This window comes from Lissotriton helveticus, chromosome 8, assembly GCF_964261635.1.
Source record: "Lissotriton helveticus chromosome 8, aLisHel1.1, whole genome shotgun sequence".
In the NCBI taxonomy this organism is placed as follows: domain Eukaryota; kingdom Metazoa; phylum Chordata; class Amphibia; order Caudata; family Salamandridae; genus Lissotriton; species Lissotriton helveticus.
The window spans coordinates 601,539,746-601,552,888 of NC_136069.1; positions in this window are offsets into that span (position 1 = coordinate 601,539,746).

Below are 13,143 nucleotides of genomic sequence, written 5' to 3' on the forward strand. Positions count from 1 at the left end.
CAACCTATGAAACTCTAGCAGTACATATCCAGAAACCTAATTGATTTCAAAAATCGTTTTTAAACACATCATCTAAATCAATTATATACCTACATTCATCGAGAAATGACTTAAAATGCTCTAAGACACATGAAAGCGTTTTTTTAAAGCCCTTGCACCATTTTTTGGATCACTTTTAACATGGCTATGTAAGTCAAATAATCAAAATCTAAATTTGCCAAGCACAGATGGGGGCGTATTTACAAGGACCTTGCACCACAGAGAAAGGTCTTAAATTAAAATGGGAAAAATAACATCAGAGAGACTCAAAGGCCTTATTAATATGCCCCAAGCAACCTATGAAGCTCTAGCAGTACATATCCAGAAATCTAATTGATTTCAAAAAACGTTTTTAAACACATCATATAAATCAATTATATACCTACATTCAAGGGGAACTGACTTAAAATGCCCTAAGACACATGAAAGCGTTTTTTTAAAGCCCTTGCACCATTTTTGGGTCACTTTTAACATGGCTATGTAACTCAAAGAATTAAAATCTAAATTTGCCAAGCACACATGGGGGCGTATTTACAAGGACCTTGCACCACAAGGAAATGTCTTAAAATAAAATGGGAAAAATTACATCAAAGGAACTCAAAAGCCTTGAAAATATGCCCCAAGCAACCTATGAAACTCTAGCAGTACATATCAAGAAACCTAATTCATTTCAAAAAACGTTTTTAAACACATCTTGTAAAGATTCATGGGGAAGTGAGTTAAAATGCCCTAAGACACATGAAAGCATTTTTGTAAGACCCTTGCACTATTTTTGCGTCACTTTTAACATGGCTATGTAACACAAAGAAACAAAATCTATTTGTAAAACACTTGACACAAAGCAACATTTTAAATACACAACTTTCTTCATAATTTTCTCCCTAAAGCATACTATTCTCTATCTAAATTAAATGAATCTTTTCTCACCTTAGCAAATACTTTATGAGTTTCAAAACAGTCTCAGAAACACACCAATTTGTCTTTAGCAGAGCAAAAGGTATGCACTCCAGGGTCTGCAAGCAGCAATGCAACAGAAATGCTGTAATTCATCACACATATCTCTCATGTCACCCAATCAAAACTCTTCCCTCACTTTTTTCAAATCAACACCCTTCCCCCCTCTGCCCTTTCTGCCTTTTTTCCATAGCAACCACCTCCTGAAAGACCTCTGATGTTTGCAAGTTCACACAACAATGTTTCAATTGAACTCTGAACTCTCAGTACACCTGCATATCCAGTGCAATCTTTCATAAAATGATTTTTTCTTGACCATTCAAATTACATCTTTCAAAGAACTCATCCATGCACCCTAACTTTCTGTTTTCAGCAATCAAAATCCACCAATCACTGCTACTGCTTCATTAACACAGAAACTCCACAGTTTTTTTCATTTTAAACTCTTATTTTTTCAACTGCCATTTCATTGCCACACTTCATCTGACTGCAGCAGAACCTCCTCTCACCATGTTTTCTGTCTGGATTGTTGGACATAGTTACATCTACTGGGCTCAAAGGTATGCTGATAACAGAAATTTACCTAACCTCAATTTACAAAATGTGGAAATTAAGTGGATTAGCCACAGAGGATTAAAATGTCACCAATTGATACCATTGGTGAAAACCTTTATGCATTTGCCAAAACCTGACCTGTTAATTGTGCACTGTGGAGGAAATGACTTGGGCACTTTGACTGGTGTAGGTCTGGAAATGTTTTTAAGAGACACCTTTGACCAATTGATGGCACTTTTTCCTCAAACTGCCTTGGTATATTCAAATATATGCCAAAGACAGAAATGGAGGTGGTCGAACCAATTTTGTTCACAAATTGAGAAATCGAGGAAGCATGTAAATAAGTCTGTTTCAGCTTACATGAGAGACCATGGAATGGGCTCCATGTACAACAATAACTTGCGTTACTACATGCAAGATATCTACAGAGGAGATGGAGTTCACTTCTCAGATGAGGGGAACAGAATTTTCATTCTGAATTTAAGACTGTGCATTGGTACCTACTTATAAGTACCTAAATCTACCATAAACCCAAAAGCTCTTCTCAGAGCTACCCTAACTATGATCACCATAAACAAATTTTAAATGTAAATTTGTTTTACTAATTTTCACAATTTACGCTTCCTGGAGCGCTACCCGGTACGCGCACCGGACGCTAACCGCGCGAAAATTTTTAAAAAAATGTTTTTTTTTCGCACATATGGACCTCCGCAGCCACCCTCAGAAAACCTAGGGGGTCAGGATACGTCTACCGTGCCCCCTTCTACCCATTCTGAACATTTTTTGCCCTCCATCTTGTATCTCAATTCTACCGTAATACAAAATGGAGGACTCCCGTAACGCTGCCGGTTCGCGTACCGGGGCGCTCACCGGGAAGCGCTCATTTAAAAAAAGGTGGGAAAGTAATTTACAGAAAAACGACTGGAGACACTTTCACCAAATATATATTAACTCATACTACATACCAATCTCTACCATTTTCACAAATTTGGTTGGAATTCCATTTAGTCATTTAGCCTGTAGACCTCTCTAAATACCCTGAGGTAAATTACTTCACAAAACACATCTGAAGTGTTGGAATTGACAACCAATTAAAATGTTACTTTCATTTTCTACTTTTTTTACCTGACATTTGATTGGTTATGTACCTGAATATATATAAAAAAAGAGAGAGAAACACAGCCATTTTGACTACTACTTCCTGAACTACATTGCAAGATCATTTTCACTCACAACTTAAACTTGTTTTTAAAAGGTAAGATATTATTTTATGAATTTGAAAACATTTTCAGATAGTTATATACTATCCCTCTGTAAGAGTTAGACATTGAGAAAGGCTTGTTTATTATAATTATGGATTGATTTAGGTTTCTGTGGTATAATTATGAATTTACATAGGCTTTTTCACAGGCACTTTTTAATAGTACTACTTCATGCCTCAAAAGTACCTGTCTGAACTTAAACCCAACAGTGCCCTATCTCTACTGATATATTTATTTTTTATTCAAATTTCAGCACAAAAATGCAAGGAGAACAGAACGTTTCCTTTGAAATTGTCCTAGACATGAACAATCAGGAGATCATTGAACCCATTGACTTGGAATTTATGGATGAATCACGAGACCATGAACTTCTACAATGTGTAGAATCTGTGGATTTGTTACTTCATTATGATGACGGTCAAATGTGGGAAGTTATGTTCACTCAACAAGAGGACATATCGGACAGTCAAATGTTAGACGTTCTATTAAATTTTGAAAAAGAATCAGAAAAATAAAATTATATTCAATATAAAAAAATTATTTGAGTCTTTAATCATTTTTATATGTAATTCATAAACTAGTACCAAATTGATTATAATGTAAAGTCAGACTTATAGTATACTGTGCACAATCCCAAAAATAAATTTATATTTAATAATCATAAATACTGCTACTTAAATAAAAAAAAAAAAAAACAACAAAAAGAACAATCAATAAACATACAATATTTCAAAATATCATAGTCTATCATTCTTTTTTCCTTATAGTACGCTCCCCAGACCGCTTCCCGGTGCGCGTACCGGGCGCTCCCCACGCAAAAAGAACAAAAACATTTTTTATATTTGTTTTTTGCCCCGCGGGGCCCTTTTAAAGCCTCCACATCAAACCTAGGGGGTCAGGGAGGATCTACTATGCCCCCTTATGGTCATTTCCCCCTTTGTTTTGGCCTCCTCTTGTCTCTCGATCCTACCGAGAGACAAGATGGCGGCCACTCCGGACTGTTTAGAATGTTGACAGACACCGGAGAGCCAATCAGCTTCGCTTCGCGAAGTTCCGTTACGCGTCAGGTATGCGAACCGGGGCGCTGCCCGGAGCGCGCTTACAGATATATATATTTTTTTGAAGGTTAATTTATCAAAATCCACTGGAGCACATATATTGAGACCTAGCAAAGGCACATCGTGCTACCAGTCCCTACAATTTTGCCAAGTTTCGTGCAAATCCATTCAGCCGTTCGGGCTAAAAGTGAGGCCAACCGCCCTATGGAAATTAACATGGGAAAAACGCGTTTTGGGACCCCCCTTTTTTCTCGGCCCCCCCTTGACGAACCCCCCCCCCAAATTTTTAGTGGCTGCTCAGAAACAAAATGTTCCATTTTCCTGAAAATTTCACCCAATTCCGTCCTCAAACGCCAAAGTTATTAGACATAAAATTTTCAAAAACCCCATAGAGAAAAAATCCTAACTATATATACCTACTGGCGACCGCCAGTAGGTAATATATATATATATATATATATATATATATATATATATATATATATATGTATTAAAAATGTTTTAATTTATATTAATTATTTATTAATGTTAATGTTATTTAAGTATTTTAAGTATGTTTAAGTTAGTTATATTTATTATTTCATTAATTTAAAATTACTTTTAAATATTTGAAAAATTCGATATTTTGACTATATTTTTTACAACGATATTTTTGATTCGATATTTTTGTACTTACCTGTTTGGAGATAGGAAGTCGATATTTTGGCATTCTATTGTTTTTTACTCGATATTTTTGTAGGTCTATATTTTTGCCATCGATATTGTTTCAGTGATCCGGTGGTTACAGTGAGTGAATGCACCTACCTGCAGAATATCTGGAGAGACCATGGACCCACGTTCACCCTTCCATAGGTCTGCTCTCAGGGGGGTCAAACTGACTGTGCACCACTTTCTTGAGGCACACCCTCCATGTGCCTCCTGACAGCCTCTTTGTTTCTGACCCATATCCATAATGCGGCATGGGAACAGAAGAAAAGCATTTTCCACATTTGCATGGAGCCACACTCCCATGTACATGAGGGAATGCCCTCTTACTATAGCGCTGGTGCTATTTGTGCACTTGCCTCTTTTTAAATACAACAGTACTCCAGGGCACAGAAAACTGGCACACTGGCGCATTGTGCTCCCGAAGCACTATCTGTAATACAGGCCTAAGTGTGCTCTGCCTTTACCTTGTTTAACACGGAGTACTGCTTGTACCTGAAACGGTACTGGTAGGTAAACTAAGCACCATATAACTTTCACCATGCACAGTCAGACTTGGCTCCAAGCCCTACATTATTCCCATTTAATGCAAACGCACATGTACACACAGTACTTCTATGTTATATATGTCTCTAGGTCCTTTACTACTTTTTTAATTATGTAAGGGTTTATGGAGTAATATGACTAGCAGCATCATGGATACTGTCATAAGTAATGACATCAATTATGTTATTTAATGTGTCATAAGGGATGTCATATGTGAAGTGCATGATAGGGTGCAAGCTATAGTTAGTTGGCTAAACTACAACTGGTAAATTGTTGTTGTGTGTTTTATATATTTTACTAGTGGCAATTGCCACCGAGTAGTTATAGTTAGATCTACTTTTTCATAGACAGAGCTTTTTTTGGTTCACTAATAACTTTGGCCCAGTTTGACGAATATTCACAAAACTTTCCAAGAAAAAGGTTCATCCACCTTAATTTCTTCCTGGAATCTTTTGGGCTGATCAGTCAAGCAGGTAAGGAGAAAAAAGGGGGTGCCAAAACATAAAATCCCTATTCATTTTCCATATACTTCTTTAAGATAAGTTATAGCAAAATCTGCCAAATGGAATTACACCAAATTTGGCAGGAAGCTAGATGTTGGTCAGCAGATTGTGCTTTTGTGATTTGGTGTAAATCTGTTCAGTCCTTTTTGAGAAATTAAGGTTAAAAAGAATTGTATATTTTGGCAGTTGTGCTGGTGAGACTCACGTGAGCCTCCCGCAAGAGCACACAATCAAAAATGGAGCCCTGTGATTGGCTGAGAGGCCCATCTTTCCTGTGAGCCCGCATCCTCTTGCGGGAGCGAGAGACTCTCGCAAGTCCTGCAACAGTGAATGTTTTAATTGCTGGCTCTTAGAATGTTAGACAACTTGGAGGTGTTGTACAAATGAAGAAAAAATCTATATAAGGGGGCAATAGGAAGGCATGTTGTCCCCCTAGATTTAGAGAGTAGGGGGGTCATTAGGATGATGGGCGGACTTTGTCCGCCCGCCATCCTGTCGGTATGTGGGACCGCCCGCCATAAGGGCGGGGGGTGGTATTAGGATGTGCCCGCCAAAATGGCGGGCACATCCTGCATGTTAAGCATTGTGGCGGGTGGTGCTCTGAGCACCGCCCGCCACAATGCTTAAAAAGCACTTTTACATTTGCATAATCAAAGCAGCAGGCACCGCGCGGTGCCTGCCGCTTTGATTATGCAAATGCAGGGGGGTACCACAGGTACCCCCCATGTGCACCCCCCTACTCTCCTGCACTCTGGGGGCCTGCAGGGGGCCCCCAGAGTGAAGTCCGCCTGCCTTTCCGTGGCGGCATTGCCGCCATGGAAAGGCATTGACAAATGCCCATGATAATATGACTGGCGGTGTCTGATAGACACCGCCACCATATTATTCCTTTTCCGCCCCGGCCGCAAGGCGACCGGGGCGGAAAAGCGGCAGACGGTCTTTCCGTCCGCCGAGGTCCCCCCCGCCATACTAACGTGAGTGGATGGCTGGCGGATTGCCCCCGCCAGGCTGGTGGTGGCCACCGCCAGCCTGGCGGGGGCAATCCGCCCGCCACCATAATTGGCCCCCTGGTCTTTAATGGATAACTACTGCAATGCAAATAAGTGTATGTTGTTTTTAAGTAATCTTTTCAATCTCACAGAATCCTAAATAGTACTAAGGAGTAGATGAGTTCTCCATACAGTCTATTAGGAGGAATACATATTGTGGCCCTTGTTTTTTAGAAGGAGTATGCCAGATATGCACTGTGATGAGTAGATGGTTAATTCTCATTGTTTTTAAATGTTACAATCTTGTGAGACTCTCACAGGATTGTGAAAAGTAGAAATGAGTAGGTGATCTTTGAATACACTGTAGAATGCGCACATGCTAATCTAAGAAAGAGTCTTACTGGAGACTGTGTTTATCAGAGTCTTCTACTTATGATCATTGGCTTGGTAAGAGTTATGCATAGAGTACAGTCCCTTCCCACACACTATTATGCACACCCATTATCATAGAGAGGGGTGTTAGCAGGGAGAACAGCCCCTTTACAGAGCATACTATGCACACCAGACATCACAGGGAGAGATCTCAGTGGAGAGGCCAGTCTCTCCCCACACACCCCTGTCATCTGAGAGAGATGTCTGAAAGGAGAGGCCAGTTCATGCACACGCCTTATTATGCACATCTATCTTCTGTGAAAGGGGGTCTAGACAAAGAGGCCAGTCCCTCCCACAACCTACTATGCACACTCATCATCCAAGACAGGGGTGTGACAGGAGAGGGTAGCCCCTTTCCACTCTATAGTATGCACACCTGTCATCTGAGAGAGAGAGAGGTCTCAGCGCAGAGAGGCCAGTCTTTTTATACACATCCAAAATCTAAGAGGAACGTCTGGAGGTAGAAGCTTGTCACTCCCCACACCTTGCTAAGCACACCCATCATCTGAGAAAGAGGTCAGACAGGAGAGGCATGTCCATTTACACAGCCTATTACACACACCTGCCGTCTGAGAGAGAGAAGTTTGATAGAAGAGGCCAGTCCATGTACACACCCTAATATGCACACCTGTCATCTGCAAGAGATGTCTGACATGAAAAGGGCAGTACTTCTCCACTCCCTACTATTCACACCAATCATCTCAGAGGAGGTCTCAGTAAAGAGGCCAGTCTCTCTTCCCACACTCTAATGTGCACATCCGTTATCTGAGAGAGAAGTTTGTAAGGATGGGCTAGTCCAAGCACACATCCTACTGCGCACATCCAACATCTGAGAAGAGGTCTGACAGGACAGGCCAGTCCATGTAGCCACCCTAATACTCGCACACGTTATCTGAGAGAAAGGTCTAATAGAAAAGGGCAGACCCTCTCCACTAACTACTATACACACCCGTCATCTGAGAGAGAGGTCTCAGCAGAGAAGTCAGTCTCTCGTCCCTCACCATACTATGCACACCTATCATCTGAGAAAGAGATCTGGAAGGAGAGGACAGTCCCTCCTCACATTGCTACGCACACCCATTATCTGAGACAGAGATCCGAAAGCAAAGGCCCGGCTATCCATACAGCCTACTTTGGTCATTCGTCATCTCAGAAAGTGGTCTGGAAGGGGAGGCCTGTCACTCCCCACACCTTACTACACACTTCCGTCCTCTAAGAGAGGGGTCTAACAGTAGAGGGCAGTCACATTCTAAACACTAGTAAGTAATCTTTATTGTGTATGGTTAGTTAAAACCATTACAAAAGTACAAAACCAATAAAACTGCTCAATATTTTTAAGGTAGGCTAAGGACTATAGCGTTACAAGTAAAAACTGATAAAACAAGTGCGAATTGCCAGGGTAGTTTAAACTAATGTCCTCTTGTGCGTTTGCCCAAGGCAGTGTTTTTGACTATTCTCTGGTGAGGCAGTTAGTTGATGGTTTATTGCATTGCGTGGGCATGTGTGAATGAGCTTGGCTGTGCAAAAAACTCAGGTGAGTCACAGTTAAACGAGGGGCCCCTTCCGGGCAAGCCCGAAATTATTTCTATCCAGAGATGTAAATGGACCAAAAAATGGCAAGCTGTTAAGCCAAAATCCTAGGTACCACTAGTCTCAGTTTGGGGTTTTTAGTTCATGTTGACCTTTGTTCCGTGCCTGAAGAATCGTTGTTTTTTTTATAAATTAGGTGGGGGTTTTCAGAGGCATACCAGTTTGAAAAACAGGGGACCCCTACACCAAAATATATTTGCTATAGGTAGGGCAAAAGCAGTTTTGAAAAGAAATTATAGCAAACATTTCATAAAAGAACGCCACAAACCTCTCATGCACACCCTCGTGTGTATAGCTACGACATTGACACAGTGTTATATTTATAAGATCACAAAGAGATATATATTTTTTATGAATCTTTTATTTTTATTTTATCACAGTAGTTGTCTGATTATTTTTGGTGTCCTATGTAGGCTCTTTAGATAGAAAATTATACTTATAAAGATTAATAATTCATTTGATAGAGATATATACAATTATAAAGGAAGCTTTTGAAAGATATATAAACACATATCACAAAAACCAACAAAGACAAATCGGTCAGTAGTCTTATTGTAGTGGGCAAAAGCGGTGAATATTGACACTACGCGCGTTTCGGCATTCTGCCTTCATCAGGTGACCGTCTTTCACGTATAAACTGTACAGGACAACAAAAACTATGAAAAAATACAAAAACATACATATAATTATTTAGATAATTTAAAAAGTCGTAACATGCTAATATTTACATTTTATAGATCGAGAGGTTATAGGTCACTGTTTACACATACATATATACAATATTTACATACAGTAGCTCATGACTTGATTGGAATTCACTCTTCTATATGTTCCAATACAAGACATTGTTGTGATCAATTTAAACATCTTATTCCAGTTGGGTCTGGTATATGTATATATCCCGTCAATTCTAAGGGACCATATTCACATGATAGGTATAACAAGATTTTATAGCGTAAATGGAAAACATCAGACTATTATTATCCATTTATGAATTCAAATGTCCCTCCTATTTTTGTTTCTCATGTTGAGAGCATAAATATATCCTATTTCATTTTTGAGGACGGTCACATAATGTCATAATTATCTCAGTTTTGCATGCAGCTCAGACAATATAATTGTAAGGTACACATATGGGCAAGTTGTCATTAGCACATGAACATATTAATCTAAACTAATGGAAATATCCCAGTATGCCCTGTAACTTAAACTATCTATATTTTGGTTTCTAGCCACATTTCATATCCGACCATTATATAGGACAGAGCTGACAGATATATTTCCCTAAAGATGGCTGGATAGGATATCAATATGGTGGAAGATCCAAGATTCTCATATTAGATATATCTACTTCTATTCTAATAGTGTAGATAGAGTCCTACAAGCGATGGCACAAATTTATATAATATGATCACCAACCTTATCTTGGATAATACGATATCGCTATGTAGATAGTAGTATGGTTCATATACCGGTCCTCATGGGTTATTATGTCTAGATAGAGAGTAAATATGGCTATTAGTTATTGTTTCGGTCCGAAGTGTAAATAAAGTAGAATCTAGGTATATATTTACCGTTTTAAAAGAATTTCGTTGTATTGAAAAATGTAACATTTATCGGACAAAATTTGTGCTCGAGGTACTTGTTCCGATGTATTTTTCTCCTTTTTTTCTCTCTATTTTATTTCTCAAAGATCCAAACTCAAAAGTCTCCGAGTTGGAACATTATCTGTATCATTAAAGAATAGAGAAGCACAGATGTGATATTTATGTAGCATAAGACGATATAGGTCTCTAGGTATAAAACATGTAACCCAAAAAGCGGTACCTAATCATAAATGTGCTGAAAATCTTGAATCGTCATAATTGGGAGACCGGCAGGTGTAGTTTGTTCTCTCTTCTCTTGCTATAAAAATATAAGAAAAACGATATGTCTATGTATCTCATTAGGGCATCATGTAGATAGCTCGATACAAATGATAGAACGATACGGCTAAAAGAGGATATCTCGCTATGGTATTACCTCATAAAAGATGATAACAGGATAGTTTCGCCATGGGTTGAACTGAAGAGGACATAAGTCATAAAAAAATGATGAGTTCCCCGTGCTAAAGAGAAAGAGAGTAAAGTAGCAAATTAGACACTAGCTCTACATGGGCCAACGCGAGTCTGTCAAGCCTAATACTAATGCTAGTGAGGGCGGTAGCTGTGACTCACTAACCTTCGTGTTGCCAGGTGGTGTCTTCTGGGCCAGATCTCCCCTCGACGTGCCGGTGGTTCAAGAACGCCGGAGTATCTATGCCAGCAGTATATATACATAAACGGCCCGCCAAAAAGACGACGAAATTGATTACACCTGACGCTGGTAAGTGTCTGGCGCATATAGAGTGACGCAGTAATACTGCGTCTCGATGTAATAGAAATAAACACCAGACTATCGTTCCCCTATCTGATAGCGAGTTTGAGTTTCTTTACATATGGCAACTGCCTATATGTTTAGTTTATTTTCAATGGCACATATTTAGAGCCATCGCTATCAAATGTTTGATATATAGAAAAACAATAATAAAAAATAAAATTCAAAGAAAAAAAAAAAAAAAAAAAAAAAAAAAAAAAATTCAAAGAAAAAAAACGGACTTTCATCAGCATATGAGCCTCCTGATTTTATTATAGACAGCTATAGAAACGAACACATACTTGAATATTAATAAAGAGATAGGTTGAGAAAACCAAACATGAAGTGTCCTTCTCTGTTGGTATAGAAAGGTGTGACATGATGCAGATATATTAATTTTAGCCAGTATAGTCAAGTCTATGTATCTTTTGCAGCACTAAGTGTTTCAGGTTTTACAGAATTGCTTGTTCCCATGGAATATCCTGGTTTAAACCTCGTGTAGATGTACTCAAAGAAAAAATCCAGTATACCTCCCGTTTTTTTCGGACTTTGTCTGGACATAAACCTTCACGTGTCTCAATGTGTTCAAGGATAATCCAACGTACATCCTCTGGTTTATGGTTCTGTTCAATGTAGTGGCTGACCATCGGTGCATTTAATTTATGAGTCCTAATAGCAGACTTATGTTCTGTAAGCCTCGTACACAGAGACCTGGAGGACTCACCGACATAGCCCAGCCCACAGGGGCATAGTAGCAGATACACAATATTCTTAGTTTTGCAATTCACCATAGTTGTGAATTGGATTTTTACTCCATTGAACTCCATTTCCTTAGTTTCAATCGCCTGGGGGCATACTTTACATGTTCCACATTTATAGTTTCCGATGACCGGATCCCAGTTTGTTAAACTTCTTTGGGTAGATTTTGCCAAATGTGGCATGCGTGACCTAACCACTATATCTTTCAGATTTTTATTTTTGCGATATGCAAAAAGTGGTTTTGGCAAATTTTCGTTGGAGTTGTTATTTGTATTTAGAATGTGCCAATTAGAATAGATTATTTGGCGTACTTGGTTGTTGAGACAAGAGTGTCTTGAGACAAATACTAAATTCGAAGTTTGTTTGGGTTTCGAACCTTGCAGAAGATGTTGCCGATCGTAAAATCGTGCCCTTTTGTACGATTCACGTACTAATCGGTGGGGATATCCTCGTTCCTCAAACTTTTTTCTCATTATGACCGCTCGTTCATCGAAATCTTTGAGTCTGGAACAGTTCCGTCTCAGCCTGAGGAATTGGCTAAATGGGATACTGTTTTTTTGGGTGGAGGGGTGGAAACTGTCATAATGGAGAATTGTGTTACGGGCAGTCGGTTTTACATAAAGGTCAGTATATAATTGACCTTGATCATGTTTTATAGTGACATCCAAAAATTCTATTTCTTGGTTGTTAATTTGTGCAGTAAACTTCAAATTTGAGTCACATGCATTTAACCAAAGAACAAATTCAGCTAGGGTGTCTTCGTTGTCATCCCAAATAAAAATGATGTCTCACTACACCTGCCGGTCTCCCAATTATGACGATTCAAGATTTTCAGCACATTTATGATTAGGTACCGCTTTTTGGGTTACATGTTTTATACCTAGAGACCTATATCGTCTTATGCTACATAAATATCACATCTGTGCTTCTCTATTCTTTAATGATACAGATAATGTTCCAACTCGGAGACTTTTGAGTTTGGATCTTTGAGAAATAAAATAGAGAGAAAAAAAGGAGAAAAATACATCGGAACAAGTACCTCGAGCACAAATTTTGTCCGATAAATGTTACATTTTTCAATACAACGAAATTCTTTTAAAACGGTAAATATATACCTAGATTCTACTTTATTTACACTTCGGACCGAAACAATAACTAATAGCCATATTTACTCTCTATCTAGACATAATAACCCATGAGGACCGGTATATGAACCATACTACTATCTACATAGCGATATCGTATTATCCAAGATAAGGTTGGTGATCATATTATATAAATTTGTGCCATCGCTTGTAGGACTCTATCTACACTATTAGAATAGAAGTAGATATATCTAATATGAGAATCTTGGATC